This window comes from Pteropus alecto, unplaced genomic scaffold (assembly GCF_000325575.1).
Source record: "Pteropus alecto unplaced genomic scaffold, ASM32557v1 scaffold76, whole genome shotgun sequence".
Lineage (NCBI taxonomy): Eukaryota > Metazoa > Chordata > Mammalia > Chiroptera > Pteropodidae > Pteropus > Pteropus alecto.
In genome coordinates, this window is record NW_006443138.1 from 1738264 (window position 1) to 1751567 (window position 13304).

The window sequence follows — 13304 nt, forward strand, 5'->3', positions numbered from 1 at the left end:
GATGATCTGGGTGGAGCTGAGACTATGATGCCAGCACTGGAGAGTGACTGCAGATAACGATGAATCTTCGCTCTTCTGGCCCGCTGCTGACCTCCTGCTGTGCGGCCAGGTTCCTAACTGGCCACAGATGGGTACCAGTCCATGGCCCAGGAGGTTGGGAATCCCTGCTCTAAACCATAATTGTCCTGAGCTCCAGACTTGAATTTATCATTTAGATTGCCTCTTGGGTATCCCAAGGGCACTTCAAATTCAAAATGCTTAAAATTAAACCTACCGTCTTCATCTAGATATAGTAGTTTGGGGATCTTACTGTACAAACACCACCAGTCACCTAAGCCAGGACCTATTCTTGAGCCTTTTCCCTCCCTCTCCCACACATTCAGTTGCCAAGACCGGTTGCTTCTATCTCCCACCTCTCAACTATGTCTCATTTTCCTCCCTCCTCCCAACTCTTTTCTTCAAACTCTTGCCATTTCTCACCAGAAGCACTAAAAGAGCTCTTTAGTTGGTCTCCCTGGCTTCCTATCCTACCCCCAATATGATCTATCCTACAGCCACCAAAAGATGTTTCTAAATATTAGAGGAGGATGGGTCTCAAGAGAACTACTTGAGATGCAGCATGAACATCACATTTCAGTAGGTTCTCTTTGTCCCCAAGTCCCACTGGTGTGATGCAAAGGCACCCATGTAGATGTTGCACACTCATTGGTTTGTGTAACCTTGAGCTTGGCAAACCTAAATATTTTATAAAGGCTACAAGCAGACCTGCCCTTTATCCTAGAGGAAGACATTATTTTTATTAAGCAAATCTGTCCTGTGATTCAAAGAGAGACATTATCATTCAAGGCTGTTCACTTTTTTAAATATCCTTAAAAAGCTATTATGGAACAAAAGGGCAGTGAGACCCATGGAGAATTGTCTCCCAGCAGATAAGCCCTAAATTCAAACTAGCCTCTTGGCACTCACTGTATGATTTTTACCACTCTCTACCAGAGTTTTCTCACCCAGAATCGAAGATAGCAATCATTCCTAACTCACAGCCATTTTATAGTATCAAATGAAATCATATGCATGAAAATATTTTTGTAAACAATATAGTACTATGCAAATATAGTTATTACGTATGCCTGTGGAACACACTTCATTGTTTATTATGGAAAAAAAAGACGAAAATAATTTAGAATTTTAGAATAAAAATTTAATATTAATAAAACACTAATTAAATGCCTGATTATGTCCTAGGTTAGTTTAGGTAGTACGCAGTGAAGAGTAAGACACGTTCCTTGACCTCAAGAATTTCACAGGTTAGGAAAGCAGCAAAGAGAAAGCAGTGTTCGAGATATGTTCATGTGACGGAATAGAAGTATGGAAGTATGACCTACAGTCATCATTAACATATAGAGCTTGGAGGGATCTAAGTAATGGTGAAATCCAATTTACCAATGAGAAAACTGATGATAAATGTTCAGTAACATCCTTTCTGACTTTTAGTTTGGTAAAAAGCCTTGACAGAAATTTCTTATTCCTGGATAGAGTTTTTTTTACAAGACCAAGGGGAAATTCTGGTTTGGTCCCAGGTGTTTTTCTCTCCTCTACAGTCTTATTTCAGTTCTTTGCTATTTTATCTTGTTGTTCCCCAAGAATCACAATGGATTTATTCTTTGTCTAACTTCTTACACCTCTCTCAAAGGTCATGAATTTTTTTTTTTTTTTTGGTATAAAAATGCTAGCTAGAACAGACTTCTCTTCTGACCTCTATTTTCTCCCTTTTACTCCATCTGGCCCCCAAATTCCTCTTACCATTCATATCCTGCAAAATGTTAACTTTCTCAATCTCTGACTGCCAGTTACTCAGTCTGCTTTTTTCTTTGATTTCACTCTAGTTTGCCATGCAATCTATCCAGTGAACTTGAAGCAGATTTCACAAAATACAAAGTGAAGTATTTAGCCACAAACCTTGAAGTCCATGGTAAAGATTAGATGTAATCAGCTGTTAGGAAAAGATACTAGGCAAGGAAAATCATAGCTGACCCAGTCTTCCTAGAAGTATAACATGGGCTTTGATCCAAGGTAAAATTCACCAATATACCATAAGCTTGATTTTAACTCTGATTTTGAAAATATTTCAGTACAGTCCCTAAATTTTTCATATTTAGAATTGAGTTGGGGAAGAAAACTAGTTCTACCTTTTTCAATAAGTAGCCCTAGCTCAATAACCTTATATCCTTAGTTATATAAATCTCAATACAACGGGGACAATACAGTGGGAAAAAACAGGTCCATTCAATTCACATCCTGTCTTTTGACTCATTGAAGAGTTCCAAAAATATGTCTTATACTTCAGAGAGTAAAGACATAATATTCAAGGGTTTTGAGAAACTTTTAAGCATATAAGCATGCTAATATATACAGTTTAATGTAATCTTTTAAAATAAAGGCAATGCAGAAAATTCAACTAAGTTTTTAAAGATCTAGTGGGGTTTTTTTTTAATTTTATAATACACATGGGTTTTCTTAATAATCAAATATAGTCAAAGAGTTTTAATTTTTGTAAAATCTTCTATAGCAACAAGTATTTAAAAGCTTTACTTGACCCAGAAGGACTAAAATCAATAAATACTTGAATGCATACTATCCATACTAAGCAGCATTTAACATTAGAATACCAATAATTTTCAATATCATTAAAGCCAAGAACAATGGTTTCACAGTTAAAAGTCTTCCTGAAGGTGAAAAAAGCAAATCTGGTTCACGATAAATTATGAAAATGGTTATTAGGTAGATAAGAATAAATGGCTTTAAATTTCCTAATGAATGATGAGTCAAATCACTGACAAGAGAGGTCAAAATATATTCCATATGTGATTAACAACACTTAAAATTGACATTGACAAATTACTTAATTTATATAACAGTAGAATCACAAGCATATGTAGCCTCTAAACCTCCAGGTTACAATAAATTGTGGAAAGAATGGAAATATCAGTCAGCATGCTTATCTTATTTTTGTCCTTGATGTTTTGCTTAGAATGTATTTTTGAATGCTAAAATACCTGTCAAGTGTAATTCAAAATAGCCTCTCTATCTCCCTCCATCTCCCTCCCTCTCTCTTCACCTCTCCCCCACCCCTTATTCTAATAAATTCCATTTCTCACACACACACAACACACACACACTCAATTAGGCAGAATAAATGACAGTGCTTCACAAACTACTTTCTTACGCATTGAAGAAATATGCAAAAAGGATTTTTATCAATATGAGCTCTTGATCATCTTCCCATTAAATTTATTAAGTACCTATTATGTGCCAGACAATGCTAAGAATTGGGGATTGATAGAAATTTGATATACATGGTACTTCCTTACAGAGTTTATAGTCCAACAGACTCTGTAAAATGAATTCATCTCATTACTCAGCAAGGAGCAAAACTATTCTATATAATAGAAATTTCTAAGCACTTAAAAGAAATTGAGTAAGTTTTAATAGCATTACTATTACAAACTATATTAATCATACAACTTGCAAGAAAATAAATTGCTTCACTCCCTCAGACTGACATGTCTAAATCTAATTTCAGTTTATAATTAATATACCAGCATTAGAAACATAAGAATTTCCAGGGAACTGATAACACTGACAAAAATATTTTAACTAGTGAACTGAGCTTGTAACATAAGGCCCTACCACAGTAAAGTTACAAGCATAGCTATGACACTTGGCATTAGTAAAACTGGTTTAAGGGGAAAAAATGCTAATAAAATATAAAGAAGTCAAAATTCCTAAATAAGTTATGTCTTCAATCTTAAAGAGATCATTTTTGAAAGGTATTTAGGATTAGCAGAGCAAAAGAAAAGATATATTCACTTTAATATTGTAAGCCCAAGAAACACACAAGGAAAACCATCTTTCTTCAAGTCTACTCTCCCACCAACTCATAATAACTACTTAAGTAGAACAAAAATCTAGACATTATGGCCAAAATTGTGACATTTAAGTCCTAAAAGGAAGCAATTACTGTTGAAATTCCAAAAATGATTTAGAGAGTTAAAATTGACCTTGTATGAGAGAATATATCCATGTATAATACAATGCCTTAGTTATGAAATAAATTTCTTCAAACTGTAGTAATTCAAACTTGCATTAATATGTGAAGAACAGACAATTTCTGATTAATCCTTTGCAGATAAAATATGTTCTTGAAACAGAACATTAGAAAAAAGCAAAATGCTTATGAATTCTGTGCTCTGATTAAAGAGCCTTTGAGAAAAGCGCTTAGCGTCAGTTTGGGCTGCTTACTACAGGGAGAAACCTGTCAGAGAAATAAGAGTTGGAGTCCTCCAACTTTTCTGCATGCATAAAATGAATTTCAGTGATGAAAAAGCTCTCTAAAGACTTGTGACTCAAACTGTTGTCCGTGGGCCAAAAGCATTAGCTTCATCTGGGAGCATGTCAGAAGTGCAGAATCCCAGGCCCTACTCCATAACCTCCAATTTAGCAAAATTCCTCCAGATGATTTGTGTGCATATGGAAGTTTAAGAAGCACTAATCGAAAGGAATAAGGCATTACAGAACTATACAGCCCATTCTAAATATTTGGTATAAATTGAAACTACATTCTCAGCATCTCTCTTAAACCCTACAAGATACCACCAACTTCAAGGTGAGTTCAGCATCAACTTCACAATGAGTCAACAGGGAGAACACTAAATACAGGGGTGAGACTGAACCACTCCTCATTATCATTCAGCTACTATAGCTGAGCGCTTTACTGGCAACCACCCCGACTCCAGATGCCTGTGGAGTTGGAGGATTATGGCTAGAGATGACAGAAGACAGGCATACACATATCTCCCTAACTAGCTGTCCTCACATCCCTGTCAACAATGACACGTTCATGCCCATTAGCCTGAATATGGCCTACAGATGTGTTTGTTGGCCCACACAGTATTTTAACTTTGAACTCATTACCATCATTTATAAATCTGGAACTTCTACGTTAAAAAATCTGTACACCTATGTTCTCTTCTACAAATCAGAAAATCTAGCAACACCAGTCTCATATTCTGGCATGGCAACGAGTGTAGCCAAGGCTCAGCTGCCCCACTCAGATGTGGACCAGAACCTCCACCACTCCCTATGGTCTCTCCAACATGTAGGTGAGGCTGAGCGGCAGTTGCCATTTGTCATCTTCCATTTGGTATGGTTCGCTCATTCACGTTCCCAGCGTGACTCCTGTAGGTGTTTGAATTTATAACCCTTTTAAGAGGCTCTAGGGGGTAACATGTCACTAATCTCAAGTCATTCAGCCTATCTAAATTTATTCTTTTATATGGGTAATTCGGGAAAAGGAGCTATTGTTTGTGTCACCCTCAGTTTAATCATAGACCTGATAAGGTGGAAACAATCCACTGAATTACATACCACTTCACCTTAAATATATATTTTTTTCTACATGACACATTCTAACTCAGACATTTTAACTATTTTAACTATTTCTTTTCGGAACTCTTCACAATTATAAACAAGAATTAGTAGCAAGAGTAGACATAGTACAGTACATTCTTGAACCATTCCTCCAGATTCATTTCAAAACGTCAAGTAATAGAGTGAATTGGTAAATTCTATGAGGACAGGTGTCTGACTTTTCTGTTTACTGAGATACCCCAGAACTTAGAGAGTGTTCAATAAATATTTATTGAATAAATGGACTTTTCCAAGAATTACAAATTCTCAAAAATTCATACACCAGTTTTGAAAGAATGTGTTTAATTACCAACAATAGCATGAAGATTATTCATTTGCTAGCCTAGTTCTATTTGGGTTGAACAAAACCATTTTATTTCAGTGACTATGAAAACTAGAACTAGAGAAAAGACATGTAACCCTGACAAGCCTAAGACTTATAGCCTATCACAGCTTGTTTCACAGCAAAACAGCATCATACAAACTAGGCAAAATAGCTAAACTGAATCATAAGATTTAGTCTGATTCAATTTTATGTCCCCACATCTGTAATCTTTAGTCATCACCATAATTATCATTATCATCATCCCAATCTTCAAAAGCTAGACAACTTTTATAGATAAGTTATTAAAAAGCATTCATGGAACATTTACTGATATGCTAGAAACTATGTGCTAGATCCTAACTAAAAGTTATATCCTGCAATACTATTACTATACCTACCATGCCACGATGCTCAGTAGGTCTGAACACAGGAAAAAAGAAAATTATATTTTTAATTGTCTTGAAAACTTGACTCAAGAATATATTGCTGAGAACCTGAAGCACAGCAAAATAAAGTGATTTTCTTGTGTTACATGGTCACTTATTGATAGAGCTACAATAGCATCTCCGGAGCTCTGGCCACTGCACCACATTGGTTTTATAACAATTTTCAAAATTTATCTGCTAACCAAAATGCAAGCCAATGAATTTTAACCACTCAACAAATGGTATGATCAACAATTTTCAAATAGCAAAGTCTAAATTTTGACCCATTACTGGTATATTTATGAACAAACCAACGATCTAAAAGGTGTTTTCAATAATGTTAAATAGTACCTTAGCAGAAAACTACTGATATAACATTTCAAGAACTAAAGCTAGAAAAAAAAAAAAAAATGTAGGTTAGAAATTTTCCTTGAACTTAAAAACTGCTCAAAATGGTTTTATGGAGTATGAGATTGCAATGCCCTTTCACTCTGCCCTTGGCCTTTGGATTGCCTGACTGAAATGTAAATCATCTACTTTCTCCTTATATCTACTTTCTCCATAAAAAGAACTAAAGTTAGAGCTGTTGCACTTAATTCAACTAAACTTTCTGAAGAAAATACAAACAAAAGCAGAACCAGGTCACCGATATGTCTGATGGCCATTCTAGAAAGGAATTTACTGAACTCTCTAACACCAATGAATTTAAGTATGCCATTCGTCATATACCTACAAAAAGGTAAAACTAAACCAAGAAAGAGATAACAATAATCATGTTTGTACACCTTAAATGAATTTGGAGCTGTCCATAAACTAATACAAGTAAAAACATAGTGTATATTGTTTTCCTCAGATGATCTTTGTTGGCCATTCCTGAATTCTTGACTCATCTGCACAGTCACAGATTCACTACATTGGTACATAAAGCTCTACTGTTTAAGTTGACCAAGTTTTAGAGCTGTAGAAAACCTGCCCTCTCACAGAATATACACTAACAAACTGTGTCCTATTACTAGGTTGAGGTTGTGTTATCAAGATTCCTATGACCACATAACTCTTTGAGTTCCCTGCTTTTGCTTATTCTAATTCATAAAGACAAAGAACATGAAGCCACGAGAAAGACTGGAAGAAATAACACACCTTGCTTTTCTCATACAGATGGTCTTTTTCATAACAGAGCAGGAGAGAACAAGCACATTTCCTTCCTCCAATATTTAAGTATAATTCTCATTAGAATCTCCAAGAAGGACACTGAAAAAGAAAAACTGAGCCAAAATCAAATAAAACCATGCAGTTTTTACATATAATTTTGAGTGATGGGTATTTTTGTACCAGAAAGAAACTGTCCATCTCTTCATAACCTAGGCCACTCTGGCTTAAAAACTTTAAACCCAAAGCAAAAATATACTTTTCCAAAAATCTTTTGTCATAGTGCTTGCTATGGATACCTTCATAAATGTGCTTATAAAGAGCTGCCTAATCCGCCACGGAAGGCCAAAGTGTTACTCTGTTATTAAACTCAACAGAAATCTCCATATGCAACAACAGGAGGCCATAGGCAATTAACACTGTAAATTGAAAGGTTTAGAATTTTTGCATGACCTTTAAAGGTCAACACAATTGCCCATTCACATGCATGCAATTATACGGTGACTGGTTCGTAGCAGGAAAAAAAAAAACAAAAATATTTAGTAAAACAAACCTTGCATTCATCAAAAGCTACCTTGCACTTTCCAGGCTTTATATGAAGAGTTAGCTTTACATAGCGCAAGAAGTTAAAACAGCAAAGGAGACTTGTTTGGCTGCTTTTCCCCATTTTGTCAAAATTTAGCCTACCCCATTCAAACTACCACCATAATTACTAAGAATGCAACATTATCACATTATCTAATCTCTGTAAAGAGTTTCAAAAATCTACTGTATAAAAGAAGCAATATAAATATAAATGTAATTGAATGACTGCCTTTGTGCTATTGCTGAGAGAAAAGAAGAGGTACCTTCACTAATTGGCCATTCAGGGGAAATCATAAAACAGTTACAGCTACTATGGAGTAATTTAGGAGACTGAGGGAAGTGATTAAAAGGCCTTTGTCTAATAAAAGCATACTATAAGGCCTGATTCCTTAGTTCTCTCTCATACCCCATATGGATCACTGTGAACAAAATGAAATGTTCTTCTCATAGCTAATATATTCATTTTTCATCTGAATCCCACATAACCTGAAAGTCATTTTCCAACGGTCAGAAAAACCAATTGCCTAAATAGGCCAGATTTTCACTAATTCCAGTGACTAACTCGTCTATCATTTTGGCACAGGTTGAAATCTGACATATACGTGTGGTATACACATTGGAAGTGGGTGGGTTTTGAAACTCTAACATGATGTTGGAGTATAATATAAATGTTTCTGGAAAATTTGTAGATACTATTTATAAACCAGAATAGTATGCTCTAAACGCATGGTTTATGTTTTGACTGTGGATGTGCATATTTAATAATGACAGCATACAGATATGTTCAGGGTTTAAAATGTATTGAACTTCCCAGTCATAGTATCAATAAACATATCCCAAAGTGCCCCTACAGAGGACACTAATTTTCTTTTGCATTTGTAACTTAATAAATAAAAATATCTCCAAAAGAAAAACTAAAGAGAAAAACATATTGCATGTAACAGTGGCTCAAACTCAATTATAAACAACCTTGTTAAACCATGAATACAGTTACACTGTAGGTCAAATCATGTAAAATAGTGAAAAACTATGTACTTAAGAGTGTAGACATTTTTTAAAGTTGTTCTTGCCCCCTTTAATACAAAACCGGTATTTTATATGGGTGCCATTAAAAGCATTTGTATGTATATATGCATGTGAATATATATGTATAAATATAGAGATTAGATAGGTATTAGAGAAATGTATTTAAATAGTACTTTTCTTCATGTTCCAATAAGTCTAATTATTTCTCTTAAAATTTCTGTTAATAAGTAGAAGACAAAAATTGTTAGTTATAGTTCATTGACAAGGACATTGAGTACTGTACCAAATGAATAAAATCAGACTTTCTAAAAATGACCCAATAAATCAGTGGTCAATGACAACTAAAAAACAAAAATTAACTTCTAGGTCTGTTTGCTAGGCCTACATTTCCGTCTCCCGTTCCAGACTGTGCTCCAAAACTAAAGTAAAACTGTTCTCTACAAAGACGTATGGTAACTCATTGTAAAATTATTCCTTCTCTTCCAGTGGTGTAATTCAATATGCTCCAAGTACTGTAGTTCAAAATAAAGTTAACCAAATAATTTTTTAACAAAATGGCAAACTAATCATATTACATGACATTAAAATAATCAGTGCTTCATAAGAAAAATTTATCAAGTGAAATACTGTGTAAGTATGTGGACCAAATATGAGGTTGATTCAGCTGGTTTGGGCTTCATATCCAGCGGCATCTGTGTTAATGCATTTCTTCTTTGTTTTGATGGAGCCCTACTAATAGGTTGATGAATTACATTTGTAAATGTCAGGCATAGATCAAAGGGGACTATGTTAATCGCTTATTTTACTTTAACTTAGTTTTTTACCAAGAAAACAAAACTGCATTGCACAGTAGTTTCTTATTTTTACTTGAATCTTTAATGAACAAAACAGCTGCAGAATAATGTGACTTAATGAGGCATCCCTAATAAAATACTGGAGAAGTAAAAGCAGGGGCACTGAACTGTTTGCACTCTGGTTATTTCATCTTCTCAAATAGGTTAGAAATAACTGATGACACTTTGGAACATTTCTCGTTTAAGACATGCATTAAAGAGGCAAATATTTATCAGTTTGCTGCCACAGCTGAACTTAGGCAAAATCTAACAGTATCTTTTATTGGGGCCCATGATAAGAAATGCCTGGAAAATGCTGAAGAGGCATATCTTACTCTACCTGTATAGGGTAATCCTGCAATTAGTGATAAATCAACCCTAAAATGCACTTTCAACATTTAAATGTTCAAAAATGTTGTAAAAGGATTATTAGAATGCTATATTGGGAAACAAAATACTATATTGAAGATACTGGATCCAGGACCATAAAAATTTCCCGATAATATGCCAAATAATTTTATAAACTGTTCTTTTACCCTCAAAGTTTCATCACTTTATATTTTAAAAGGAAAGTGGCCATATCTAAACACAGACCTTTTTACAGCTGTGTCATCACATTTTATAACTTGGTGGTTAGTAAATACTATAAAGCAGTATGTAAGCAATATGTATCTTTTCTGACATAGAGCCATGGAAATCTCAATGAATCTTCATTCTTCAATTTGTCATTGTTAAAAATAGCTAATATTTTTCAGAGTTAAAATCACAACCTCAGATACTTTTGATTTCCCTTTAGCACAACTTGTAGCATTACAGGTGTTTGCTTTAATATCAAGGTTTTTGGTTCTTCTTTAAGACATATAACATAGCACTATGTATCAATACGTAAGTTTAACTACAAAATTTTATTAAAGGCAAGAATCAAGATTTTAATCTTTAAAAAATGCCTAATAAAAAGCAACACACTAAAATTGTGTTCTGCCTCTTAAAAGAGTCACAGTACCTAAGCACTCAGTTGGCGGGCCACTGCTCTCATAGTATTATATCTATAAATAATACAACCCCATTTTTTTCATTGAAAATTAAAGTCAAAACAAGCTTCAATGTGGTTTACTGATGGCCTTTCAATGGCTACTGATGACTCTAAAAATTACACTCTAAAGAGGTCACATGCAAACAATTGACCCCAGATGAGATCCAGAACAGAATAAAGTAGGAAAAGAAAATTAAATGTGTCTGATCATTTTTAAGGCTCTTAGGTGCCAAATTTGAAACTGTAAAAGATTCAGCAGCCTGAGAGTACAAGTGGAAACATAGAAAGGCTGGAGTAAATACAAATAATCTTAATGGTCTTGTTTTTAAAGCCTTTAGAAGTGTTTTCAATCTCCTTTGCTAGTTTTGCCATTTCACACTTTAAACAGACATCTTAAATTAATTACTCAATTGTCTTAACTTAGATTGCCTAATAGAGCAGTTTTAATGTGTTAATGGATAACAGTTTGAACGTTGATGTCTCAAACAATCTAGTTGGGAAGACAGAAACCAGATAGATAATTGTTATACAGTCAATAGTCATTGAAACTCAGCTCCTGTCCTGAGTGAAGGACGCTTATATGCTGACTGCTTAGGAGTACTTTTAAGAGTAAAGATTGCACAGAGGTTTGTTTGTTTAAAAATAAATAAAATAAAATAAAAAGAAACTGACTTCTGCAAAATTCAAGAGGGGATTTAACATTTATAAAATGAAAATATTTTCTTTTCTGTCTTATTGCCACAAGCCAAACTCCCCCAGCACAAGGTGAAGAGAGGCCAGCTAATCACTGCCTTAACTACACATTTGATTCCAAAAGCTTCGGGGAATTGTTTAACAATCGATCTGGAAAGGGAATACTGAATGGGAAAGCATCGCGTCTTCCCAGGGGCTCTTCAAGCGCCCACAGTTCGTCCTTTTCAAGTGGAGACCAGACAGCTCAGCCTGCGATTCTAGGAGAAATAGGGCAACGGATCTCAAACTTTCCTTTGCAAAAGCAGTATCTGGAAATAACACGTTCCCCCACTGGCTACTGAGGATCAGTAACCTGAAGACAACACCTCTTGGTAGGAACCTGACCTTTTGGAACAGAATGGGGGAAGGGACAACAAAGCAGTGGGGCAGAAAAACCATGTACTATTAGCAAGATTTGGGAGGCATCTGTCCAGAAAGAAATGAAAAACCATTAGTTTCTCGAAGCTGTTCTTTCTCTGAATGCTGTCCTAAAGCTGTCCCGTAGTATCCTTTATTAAAGCTTTATTTCCTTCGGTAATAAAGCGTCCGTTCCCAAATCCAAATAAACCTCTAAATAGGTGAGGCTCCGAGACTTATCAAGATGATTCTTTACGAAGATAAAGAGGTATAGAAATCAATAGCCTCATTGAAATGCCCACTGTCTGCAGACAGGCCCGAGAATTAACTAACCAGAAGTGGACAGAAAGTAGGGATTCCAGAAGAGCGACCTAACATCTCATTGATCCTTGAACGCGACCCTGAACTCCTAATTAGGAGTCCAAAATGGTTCCCAGCCGGGATGGGTTTGGTTGAGGGATCTAATTAAACCCCACTTTAATCCTCGGCCGGGTCGCTTATTATGTTGGGAGAAATGGGGCAGAAAAGAGAAGGAAGGCACCGCTCTCGGACCTTCTTCGTGTGCTCAGATCCCGGCTCGGCGTCCCTCTACCCCCGCCCCTACCCTGACCTCCCGCGAGGGAGACGCAGGCTGCCCAACCAGCATCTGCGCTCACCTCTCGCTTTTCCCCGGCGAGCCCCCTACAGCCCTCAACGCCAGAGGAGGGGAGGCCGTCCCCGCCCTGGGTCCTCCAGCTGCCGCCCGAATACCCAGCACAGGCGGGTCGCGGGGGGCGCGGCTCGCACCTACCTGCAGCCCCGCTTCCTGGTGGCGGCAACACCTAGCGATGCTCCTGCAGCTTCCGCGGGCCTGCGCCAGCCTTATCGCTCTTGCATTGCTTCCCAGATGCCAGTCCGCCGTCCCGGTTCAGGGGCATAGGGAACCGAAGTCTGGTGGTGTGTGCTCGTGGAGGGCGTGTGAGCGAGGTCCTAAGCGTGCGTGTGCGCGCGCCCTTGTGTGTTTCTTCCTCCGATGGCAAAGAGGGTTCAGGAATCTCTTGACATCTAAACTGGAATCCCCTTAAAGTGGGTGGAAGGTGGAGCGCGCGAGCCTCGTCTCTTTTCCCCGCTTCTTCGTTCCACAGTGTCGAAGTAATGAAAAGATTTGTTTACTGAGCACAATCCAAAGTCCCGCAGCTAGACCAGCGTCCGCGGTCGCCCGCTGTCCTCGCCGGATGCGCGCGGTGCGCTCAGCTCCCAGGACTGCGAGAATCAAGGCGGTCTTGCAGCAATTACCGCGCTTATTCCATCTCTGATTTGTTTGCTTTTAACGACGAGTACAGACTTTTCCTCCCGCCTCACGCCGTCTCTCCCGCTCACACACACTCACACAT

The 13304-nt window shown here is 36.9% G+C and overlaps 1 protein-coding gene across 1 annotated transcript in view; it reads right to left on the bottom strand.

The window, feature by feature from the left end:
• The window catches only part of FAM19A2 (family with sequence similarity 19 member A2, C-C motif chemokine like), a 373701-nt gene extending 360827 nt beyond the window's left edge, over window positions 1-12874 (bottom strand). The window contains exon 1 of the mRNA XM_015598408.1: window positions 12722-12874. The gene's annotated coding sequence lies outside the window, so the exon portion shown is untranslated. The remainder of the gene's footprint in view (window positions 1-12721) is intronic.
• Window positions 12875-13304: the final 430 nt, after the last annotated feature.